At 45.2% G+C, this 11429-nt stretch overlaps 1 long non-coding RNA gene across 1 annotated transcript; it reads right to left on the reverse strand.

The window, feature by feature from the left end:
• Nucleotides 1-347: 347 nt before the first annotated feature.
• On the reverse strand, nt 348-2854 carry LOC122458979. The gene is made up of 2 exons (XR_006279362.1): nt 1934-2854; nt 348-1313 (listed from the first exon to the last, which is right to left on the reverse strand). It is a non-coding gene; the product is annotated as an uncharacterized LOC122458979 (long non-coding RNA).
• Nucleotides 2855-11429: the final 8575 nt, after the last annotated feature.

Below are 11429 nucleotides of genomic sequence, written 5' to 3' on the forward strand. Positions count from 1 at the left end.
GGCGGATGTCATCCACGGTTGGTGCTCTAGCACTGACAGAGAGAGCAGTAGTGCACCATGGGTAGTTATCCCACTGTGCAAATCACCACCTTCTCCTGCTAGGAGTTCTGGGAATGGATCGCAGTGCATTCTGGGGGCGGGATCACCACCCCATGATGCAATTTTATCCAGCCAATAATTCCAAGGGCTTCTGAATTGAGCCACACTGTTTACTTGCCACACAGAATGACCCCTGTAATTATTCCTGCCTGAGTGTTAATTGTGGTCTGCAAATGTGCCAATTACCACTGTGTATGAATTTCTGTTGCAGCCACTCTGTGTCGGTCACAAATACAGAATCACTGTCCTTGTAAGACTAAATTTTTATTAAACAGCAATACACAGATTAACATTTGTTACAAGAGACATGATAGTGAACAGCATTCACTGAATTGAGGATCTCACAGTGGTGTGCAAGTCCAGCTGTCATTATGGAAAATGTCTCAGGGGTGAAGTGCAAGAAGTACTGTGATGGGTTGGGAACACGAGAGAAATGTTGAGGTGGACGGAGTTTGGGGAGGACAAGGAAGGCAGTCCTGTATGAATTGCAGGGGGAGTCGAGCATGCATGTGTTCCACCTGCAGCACAACCAGGGACCTCAGCATCTCTGTTTGGTCCTTCATGAGCTTTGTTTTTCTGCTTCTGACCCTCTATGATCCGCTCCTGGGCCTGTCTCCTTTCCTGGCTATCCATTTCTAGTTTTTCTTTTATTGTCTTTCTCCATGTTCTGTGCTCACTATTGGCCTGATCTGATGATTGCAGCACTTCACAAAACATGTCCTCCTTACTCCTCCTCATTTGCCTCCTTATCTGATGGAGGCACTCTGCCAGTGTGTAGGAGCTGGCCCTCAAGGGCACATTTGCATAAACAAAAGAAAGAATACACATAGTCAATATTGTGATTGCACTCACTGTGTTGAATCATAAAAGTTACATACACCTCTTTCTTGCTTTCCCTTGGCAAGCACGCAGCATGGCCAGAGCACTAACCATGGTGAGTTCAGACCTGGGGCGAGTGGTGCAAGACAGGACAAAAGGTATGGGTGTTTTCATAAAGGGATCAGTACAAACGCCTAGGGATGCCATTCTGAATACTGGCACTGTTTTCCGTAGGTGGGGGTGATTGAAGCTGAAATCACACTACTGCGGGTTACCAAAGATGTCAGGGTACATCTCCTACATGCAGACGGCTTCAGACCAGATCCATATGCTGCTCGCCTGTGTGATGCTTTGGTTCCTCCAGAAGTAATTGCCAATTGGCTTGGGAAAGTTTCCTACAACGGGGGAAAAACAAAGCAGCTCTGCCAAGGAACCTTCAGCAGAGGATTGCAGAGTATCTGCAAGAAAGTTTCCCAGAGATCTCTATGGAGAATTTCTGGGAAATCTCGGTGTGCATTAACAAACTTTTCCACAGGGCCCCCACTGCGTACCTGCACAGGGGAATGCAAGGCAGATGTAAACAGTACCTAGTGTTGTTAATTTTGATCCCTTCTCTACCCATGGTGGATTAGCCACTGAGCTGACAGAGCCCATGCCCACGAACCCCGGTCAACTGGGGGGCCCTGGAAAAATGTGCACACCCATGCCCCGACCCCGCTCCCTGGCAGGAGCACTGGGTGGTGTCTTACTAGAAGAGACGGGTGGAATTGATTTAAGGACCCCATCTCCCCTGTAGGGTCTATCACCTATTAGTTGCAGGTAAAATGAAACTTAGTTGTTTTAAAAGGTGAAAACAGGCAGGAGGGTTTATTAAGGGATTAGACAGAGAAAAGGCAATAAAGCATTAAACAGAGTAAAACAGCATAAAACAGCTCGGTGGTTTACAAGTACAGTTTGAAGCCCTGACCCAACCCATAACCAATATGGGCATAACACAAATAAAATGTCAAGTTACTCAGTCTCTACAGTGACAGGAATTCAGTTGTAGATGGCTCACGATTCTCTCATCTGACTTGTTTCTCAGGTAACTCAGGTCAAGACCTTGAGGACAGCTACTGGAATCAGGAGCTTGAGATGGAACAGTAGATCTTCCTGGACAATGGTCAACCAGGTAAGCAAAGGTGTTTTGATGATGTTCCTCTTCCTCTGTCGCATGACCAAGCACTTCCTGAGCAGACAGCACCTGAAAGAGTGTGTAACCCCCTTATATAGACTTTCTGTCACTAGGCAGAATAACTGGGAGTCAGATGACCCCTTTCTGCCTTTACTGTTTGAATTTCCCGCCTTCACTCAGTTTCTGGGCAGGATTACTTAAACATTAACCGATCAAAAATTAGACACCACAAAAACGGCGCCAGACCAAGCATGAAGACAGTGCACTAAAATGGATGGTAAAAGACAATGACAAGCCAACTGGGGGGCCTCTGGAAACATGGGCACACCCACGCCCCAACTCTGCACTTCGGCAGGACCCTCCTGAAGCCCACGCGCCCAGACCCTGGCTGCTCCCTGCTGTGGCCTCAGAGCTGGGGAGCTCTCAGTCCCCGCTGCAGCCTGTGTGTGTAGGAGGGGGGACACAGAGCTTCTCCGGTCTTGGGGCTGCAGCAGAAGGGGACTGAAAGGAGCAAACAGGTTGTGGAGCTGCAGGGAGGGTGGAATGGGGCGGACCTGTGGGTGGAACGGGCAGGGCCGCGGGGGAAAGTGGTGGAACAGGGGCGGGACTGCAGGTGGAAAGGTTGGGGATGGGCCTCCCATTTGCTCTGGCCCAGGCCCCCACTAAACCTTAATCTGCCTCTGTTTCTCCCACATGCACCGTGTAACAAAATAAAGGACACCTCTACCTCATGTAACTGGGCACTATCAAAGCAAAATGAGTACTCACTGGAGCGCCCCTCTCCTGTTTCAGGCACACCAGAGCCAGACTGCTGGGACTGGCTAGACCCCTCCGGAATCAGAAAAGGTCCTGGCTCACCACAGCACCAGACAAGCCTCTCGCCTGTCCTACATCTTCCTCCAACTCGACCTCCTTGTCCATCACTTCATCCTCAGGGTTGACTCCGCTGGCATCCAGTCCCCCTGAAGTATTCATGGGGCTCTTGGCAGTGGCGGTGGGGTTGCTGCTGTGGATGGTGTGCAGCTCCTTATAGAAGCGGCATGTTTTCAATGCTGCACTAGAGCGATTGTTAGCCTCTCTTGCCCTCTGGTACGCCTGCCTCAGCTCCTTCATCTTAGCATGGTACTGCTGTGTGCCACTTCCATGCTCCTTCTAATCCATATCACAAGCACTCTGCTTGTAGGTGTCAAAGTTCCTACAGCTGGATCAGAGCTACGACTGCACAGCCTCTTCTCCCCACAGACCCAACAGATCCAGCAACTCTGGTGTACTTCAGGCGGGACTGTGTTTGCAGCAGAAAGCCAGCATGGTCAGCTGAGAAGGTGCAATGTGCGCTGTCCGCGCTGAGCAAATAGGACATTGAATTTCAAAAATTCTTGGGGCTTTAAAGGGGCAGGGGTACATGCCTGTGTACCTGGTTGCAAGACAGCAGAGTAGAAACTGCTTACCAGAGCGGTCATGATAGGCATTGTGGGACACCTCCTGGAGGCCACTTAGGGTGACATAAGCAAGCACAGTGTCTTCACTGACACTGCATCGCTTTAACTTTGTCGTAAAAAGCTCTATGCCACTCGTCAAGGCGGTTTTATTATGTCGGTATAGCAGGAGAGTTAAATCGGCAGGAGGAGCATTGTTTTGTGTACACCTGCACTGTTTTGTTGATGAAATCTGACTTGTGTTGACAAACTATGTAGTGTAGACAAGACCTAAATATGGGAAACTGTGCTAATACGGGTCAGGAAATCTGTGTTACAATAGTCTGTTCACCCTACAAGAGTAAACTGTATCGGGATACCACCATGTTGTATCCAGGTTCCTTCTACTGCAGACACAGGGTCTTATAAATTATTAACTGTGTTCATATTTGTTCCTTTGTGCTGATAGTCATGCTCTTGTTACTTTTTTTCAATGAGGAAGGTACAGCTATCACAGTATTAAAAGATATGCTGCCTGTTATCCCAGGCATGTGATTTTAAATGTGATTAGACATTTTAGGAATATGTGTACTTAAAACCTTCACACTGATGCCTATATTGGGAGTGAAGGCATTTAGGTCTGACAGAAGCCTGCTGTGGATTTTAAGAGTCTATTCTGATAATGTTTAACAGCATAAGCATAAGTAGAATTGTGTACATATAAGAAATTGCAGAATAATTATGTTTAGCATTGCACATATGTAAGAAATTGCAGAGTAATCATATTTGGGAAAACAAGAAAATATAAAAGAAATAAAAAGCTAGAAAATAATAGTTTGAACTAATACTAAACTTCTACTGACAGGGGAGGAGAGTTAACATGGAAATGGAAGACTAATCTGTATGTATAAGAAAAGATCAGAAAAAATTATAAATAAATTTGTGTAACAAAGGGAGATTGAAGTTGTATTGTCCAGTGCGGCAGGCGACTATGATGAGATCATCTTGGTGAGCTTCGTACTTGTGAGTAATTGATCACTACTCTGAGTGTTTTGCCTTAATAAATATTTGTTAGACTCATCTGCTGAGTAAGTGAACTTTAATCCAACAGCCCAAAGTCAGTTCTTCTGTTTGTAGTGATTTAATTACAATATTTTTTGGGACCAGGAAAAAAAGTACTATAACAAATTACATAAATTCTGTGTAATTTATTTTTGTTTAATATTAAGTGACACACCTAATGAGAGAGGACTTCTTCATTTATAGCCTTGTGATGAGAATCCTGAATGGAGCATCATACAGATGCTCTTCATTAACCCGTCTTTAGAGGCTGAAATTTGTCCCCTGTCCAGAATGATGTGAGTTTCCAGTTATTTAATTAAAAATCATTTAAGGAGATCAGATTAAAACAAATGAAATGGTATGCAGAAGAAGTGTTTCTGAGGGGACCATTCCCAAATTAGTTCAGAATAGTATTCAGTGCTGAGAACAAACAATTTCAGTTCCTGTTTTTCTGCTCCATTTTTGCATCTTATCGACCCAATTTAGCTTCTCCTCTCCAAGAATGACCTTTTGTACTGGACTTGGCAAGTGAATTGTCTTGTCTGAAGGTGTCATCCTGAAGCCAGGTCAGTCTGCTTTTAAAGATGCAGGGCTTATATAAATGTATAATTTGTCCTTAACATTAATGGTACTCTATATCTAATATAAATAATGAACAGGATAATGGATTTGTCATACTCCTCCACCTTTACAAGGTCCTGACTTGATGGACTGAAAAGGTATGGTTCTCCATCAAGTTAGCTTAACACAATTGAAAAACCATTTCAGCACTCATTAAAACAGGATAATACATATAAAGGCATGTTGGCTGGCTACATTGTAGCCTAGGCAGCAACACAGCTAGATAATATGCCTTAAAACATGGTAGACTGCATCTTAACCAGCATTAGAGGGACTTTCAGTTGCATTAAGCTAACAATTGAAAACAACACATTTTTATTTTTTGGTTCTTTGAGACAGGACTTTGTCCATATTGCCTAGACACCAGCACAACAGTGTGGTGGGGGCTCCCCTCTGTGGTAGCCAGTTCCAAACTCCGAGCTGTTGCCTTGGGATTAAGGCCCTCCTATAGCCTTTGGAGAGGCAGATATTCACCCAGAAGTCACTACAACTCCTTTATAAGGGACAATCACATTATCAGCAACAGTCAGCTTTATCAGTAAAATGTCTGAGTGCCTGTGAGCCTAAGACATTCAGGATACCTTCTTCCTGTTTGTGGGCTCTAGCTGAATCTCGCATATGGTGCTGTTTCACTGAATGAAGTCACATGTTTAGGCTGCTCCCTTGCCCTGTTCCCCACAAATCTAGAGCTCAGACTCTTGGTCTGATATTTCTCACCAGCAGCCAACTGCACATGCCCTTTCCAACAGCCCACTGAATTCTTTCTCCAGTCCTAGGAGAGCTGGCAGTAGGAAGCAGGAGCAAAATTACCTGCCAGCTCTCTAGCCAACCAGAATGCTTTGAGGGTGGAGAGTCTAGCTTCTTCCTGTTTGCTTACATACACACTCCCAACCACTAATCAGGACAACAGTTTAACATTAGCTCCTTTCAGATCATGTGATCATATGATTCCTGGTCTGTATATTTGGTAAATCTCCTCCCATAATGAGATAGCTGTAGTATGTTTAGATCCTGCATTATGACAAGACACTTCAAAAACAGACTCCAACGAGAAGACTGCTGAATTGGAATTAAATTGCAAACTCGACACCATTAAATTAGGCTTGTATAAAGACTGGGAGTGGATGGGTCATTACACAAAGTAAAACTATTTCCCCATGTTTATTTTCCCCCCTACTGTTCCTCACACGTTCTTGTCAACTGCTGGAAATGGCCCACCTTGATTATTGCTACAAAAGGTTTTTTTTTTTTTCTCTCCTGCTGGTAATAGCTCACCTTACCTGATTACTCTTGTTACAGTGTGTATGGTAACATCCATTGTTTCATGTTCTCTGTGTATATAAAATCTCCCCACTGTATTTTCCACTGAATGCATCCGATGAAGTGAGCTGTAGCTCATGAAAGCTTATGCTCAAATAAATTTGTTAGTCTCTAAGGTGCCACAAGTATTCCTTTTTTTTTCAATAGTAGCATAGTTTTTCTCTCTTAATAGTATTTTTTGCATAGCTAGATTATTTATTGTTATTATTATTATTAATGTTGTGATCGCACCTAGAAATCCCAGTCATGGACTAGGACCCCATTGTGCTAGGCATGCAAAAACACAGAACAAAATGATGATCCATGTACTGTATAGGATTTCTTTCCTATCCCTCTGTACTTACATCAGGAGAGCCCTCAAACCAGTGTCAAGCATCTGTGAGCACCAGGAAGGATTTGTCAAAATCTAGGTTAATTAGCACTAGGTCTTTAGTCAGCTCCTGTTCCAAAAAATGGAAGGCCTCTTGACAGTAGTCTCTTTAAACTACCTTCTTATACACACCAGTAATAGATGTAACACTGTTGCTAAAACTGGCCACAAACCATGTACTGCAAGTGGCCAATCCCTCTAAAGGATTGGGCATTTTTCTGTGTTTTGTGGACGACTATTTTTATGCCTGGGGTAGATCCATCTATTTCCAACCTGGTACTTAAGCCATTGTCATCTTATACTTTTCCACTTTTACTATTAGCCCTGATTCCACCCCTACCCCACCCCCATTCCAACCCCTTCCCCAAATCCCTGCCCTGGCCCCACCTCTTCCCCGCCTCCTCCCCTGAGTACGCCACATTCCCGCTCCTCCCCGCTCCCTCCTGGAGTTTGCTACAGCTGTTTGGCCGTGGCAAGCACTGGGAGGTAGGCGGAGGAGTGGGGATGCGGCACTCTCAGGGGAGGAGGCGGAAGCAGAGGAAGACGTGAGGCAGGGCGGGGCAGGGAGCTTTGCTGCCGGTGGATGCAGAGCACCCACTAATTTTTCTCCGTGGGTGCTCCAGCCCCGGAGCACCCCCGGAGTCGGCACCTATGCTGCATAGTTCTGATTGATTGCTGTTGAACTCGCTTGAACATGAGTAATTTTACCAGAGGTCCCGTATTCAGCATAAGGAAATACGGTCACCCTATCTTTAAGTGCATTTGAGCACTATGGGGAGAGGGAAAGGCGAGATTGAGAAGATATTTGTACATGTGGAAGGGAAGCGCAGGTAATTAGACAACTGTAGAAGATGTGGAACTAGAGGAGGATGGAAGGCAAAAGTGAGATTTGCATGTGAGAGAGTGAAAAGGGCAAGAGGCAAAAGGGACTGTGTTTGTGTATGTATAGGGAAAGGGGACGACAGTGTAGGCTGAATGATTTTGTGTGTCTCAATGGGAATGAAGGCAGTTTGAAAGTTCATGGAGGAGGTGCTAGAGGGAGATGTGGGGATTTGTATAAGAACATAGAAAGGAAGATAAATCAATCAGGACTTGAGATGAGGAAGTTTTAAATAGACATATGGGAGGGAGGTTGTGACGTTGCACTCCATATGCTTTATGGAAATATGCTTATGAATATGACATAACTGGAATATGCTTTACACTAAATATCCCTTGTATGGTGTCGTTAGAAAGCTCGTAATCTACTAAGTGAGTTCATCCTATTTGTTTGAATGTATTATTTCTATATCTGGAGTTAGAATAATAAGATATATACTTGTATCACTGATGTAAACATATTAAGTGGAGGCCATTAAGGGTGCTCCGGAAACAATCAGTTGTAAATGGCCTTAGTTACTTGAAAGCCTTCCAGTGTAAGTGTGGGCTAGCCCATAGGAAATGGAGACTAGGGGTCTTACAGTGACATGTGGCCATGTCACCTGATAATGAAATCCATCTTGAATCTGGTACTTTTCCATTTAGAAGGCGGGGTGGGGACCCAAAGAGACAAAAGATTCCCGCTTTGTGCCAAAGCTATAAAAGGGGTGGAGCAGGACAAAATAGGATTCCAGTCATGGGAAAACCCCTACTTACCACCTGAGATGTCTTCTGGATCTAATAAAGACTGTACCAGGGGAAAGGATTGGGCCCAGACTAGGAAAGAGTCTAGTCTGTGAAAGAAGCTTATTGGAATATCTTTGAGGGTGAAATATTACCTGTAATCAGTTTCTTACTGTATTAGGTTTAGACTTGCCTGTTTTATTTTATTTTGCATTGTGACTTACTTTGTTCTGGCTGTTATTACTTGAAACCACTTAAATCCTACTTTTTATACTTAATAAAATCACTTTTGTTTATTAATAAACCCAGAGTAAGTGCTTAATACCTGGGGGAGCAAACAGCTGTGCATATCTCTCTATCAGTGTTATAAAGGGCGGACAATTTATGAATTTACCCTGCGTACGTTTTATACAGAGTTAAACGGATTTATTTGGGGTTTGGACCCCATTGGGAACTGTGTGTCTGGATGCTGGAGACAGGTAACCTGATGAGCTGTTTTCAGTTAAGTCTGCAGCTTTGGGGGCGTGGACCAGACCCTGGGTCTGTGTTGCAGCAGGCTAGCGTGTCTGGCTTAACAAGACAGGATTCTGGAAGTCCCAAGTTGGCAGGGAAATCAGGCTCAGAGGTAATTTCAGCACATCAGGTGACAGTCCCAATGGGATCTCGGTGACTGAACCCATCACAGAGGTGAGATTTAAATAAATTGATAAGGAGCTGAGGAGAAAGTATAGGTGATGTGTGTACTGGAGCATGTGTACAAGGTAAGATGGATATGTACGCATCTGTGCAGGAAGTTGTTGATATGTTGAGGGTTGCAGGGAGAAGGCATAAGGGGGCCTCCTGCATGCCATGTTGGGCCTCCTGCATCTCACAGTGTGTACATAGGGTTGCCAACTCTGATTGAAGCTATTCCAGGAGATTTTTTTTCCCTAACATAACATGATGTAATTTTCTTAAAATAGCCCATTAAAATCTCCTGGATTGCTTTCAATAGTCATTGGGAGATCGATGCTGATTCTAGGAGACTCCAGGCCAATCCTGGAGGGTTGTCAACCCTATATGTGTATGAGAAGAGAGTGAGATGAGAGCTTGAGCAGGCCATTATGTCTGTGCAGTTGTGGGGGGCTCTGTGCATGTGTATGTCCGTGCAGTTTGGGGGGGGTTGTGCATGCTAGTGTGTGTGTGTGTGTGTGGTTGTGAGGGCTTTGCATATGGCTGCATGTGGGTGCATTGAAGAGAGCACTGTGTGCAGGCAGATGTGTGTGTGTGTGTATGTGTATGTGTGGGACATGCACACGCTGGTGTCGTGTTGTGTAAGCCAGTGTGTGTGTGCCTTATGTATGCCAGTGTACGTTGGGGGAGAGTGTTATACATACCAGTACATGCCCCTTTGCCATACACATCAGTGTGTACAAACCCTGTCACCCATCACACACATCAATGTGTATGAGTTCTCTACCACCTATACCTTCACCACACACATTGGTGTGTGTACAAGCCTCTTTGCCCCTACACACAATCAGTGTGTACAAGCCTCCTACCATGTACACATACAACACACACTGGCGAGCCCCCACATCACATACTGCGGGGTGTAAAACCCCCCATTACACACACACCAGTGTGTAGGAGTTCACTGTTGTCACAGAGACACATGCTGATGTGCACAGTCCTCCTCTCCCTCACAGAAATGTCCAGAGTTTCCCTCAATATATTCATCAGTGTTAGGGTGACCACCTTTGCTGGATAGAAATAAGGGAAAACCACATGAAAAATAAGGGTCAGCGCTTTATTTTAAGAGATGTTTTAAGGAAACACTTTTTTCCTTAGCATATCATGTATTTTCCTCTGAAGTATATATTTCTACTGCCCTCAAGTATACAATGCAATTATCTTAAGCTTCAATTTAATGTTTAAAATGGTACTTATCAGTTTTAATACATTTCAATTAATCTTAAAATAAAGGATGGATGGTAACCCTAAGGAACAAATCAATGAAATAAGGATGGTCCTTTGAAATAGAAGATGGGTGGTCTTCCTAATCAGTGTGCATGAAGCTCCTCACAACAGTGTGTGTGTGTGGGCCCATCCCCTCCACACACACACAGATACTGGCATGCACGAGGTCCCACCTCTCTCCTCACCACACACTAATGTTTATGAGGCTCCGCTTCCTTACACGTACACTGATATGTACAAAGAAAAGGAGGACTTGTGGCACCTTAGAGACTAACACATTTATTAGAGCATAAGCTTTCGTGAGCTCACGAAAGCTTATGCTCTAATAAATGTGTTAGTCTCTAAGGTGCCACAAGTCCTCCTTTTCTTTTTGCGAATACAGACTAACACGGCTGCTACTCTGAAAACTGATATGTACATCACTCTCCCCCAACTGGCATACAAAAGGCACACACACACTGGCATACACAACACCCTGCACCAGTGTGCGCCGCGTGTCCTCTTCACACACACATCTGCCTGCACACAGTGCTCTCCTCAGTGCGCCCACATGCTGCCATATGCAAAGCCCCCACAACCGCACGCACAACCCCCGTCGCCCCCCCCCCAAATACACATGCACAGAGGCCCCCCGCACACATTGTGGCCTGCTCAAGCTCTCCTCTCACTCTCTTATATACACACGCTGTGAGACGCAGGAGTCCCAACACGCCGTGTGGTGGCTGCGGGGGGCGGGGAGCTCATACACGCTGCTGTGTGTTGTGCGTAGGGCGGCTCACACATGGAGCTGTAAGTTGTGTGTTTAGGGGGTAGCTTGTACAAACTGCGGTGGGGGGAGGGGCATGTGCGCAGCGGTGCGTGTTGACTGTGTGGGGGAATCGTACAAGCCCCCTGTGTGTTGCAGGGGGCGGGGGCACACCGTGGGCGCGCGCACGAGAGGATAAATGGGGACAGTGTCCCCCCCCCGATCTCTCCAGTTTTCAACGTC

This window comes from Dermochelys coriacea, chromosome 2 (assembly GCF_009764565.3).
Source record: "Dermochelys coriacea isolate rDerCor1 chromosome 2, rDerCor1.pri.v4, whole genome shotgun sequence".
Lineage (NCBI taxonomy): Eukaryota > Metazoa > Chordata > Testudines > Dermochelyidae > Dermochelys > Dermochelys coriacea.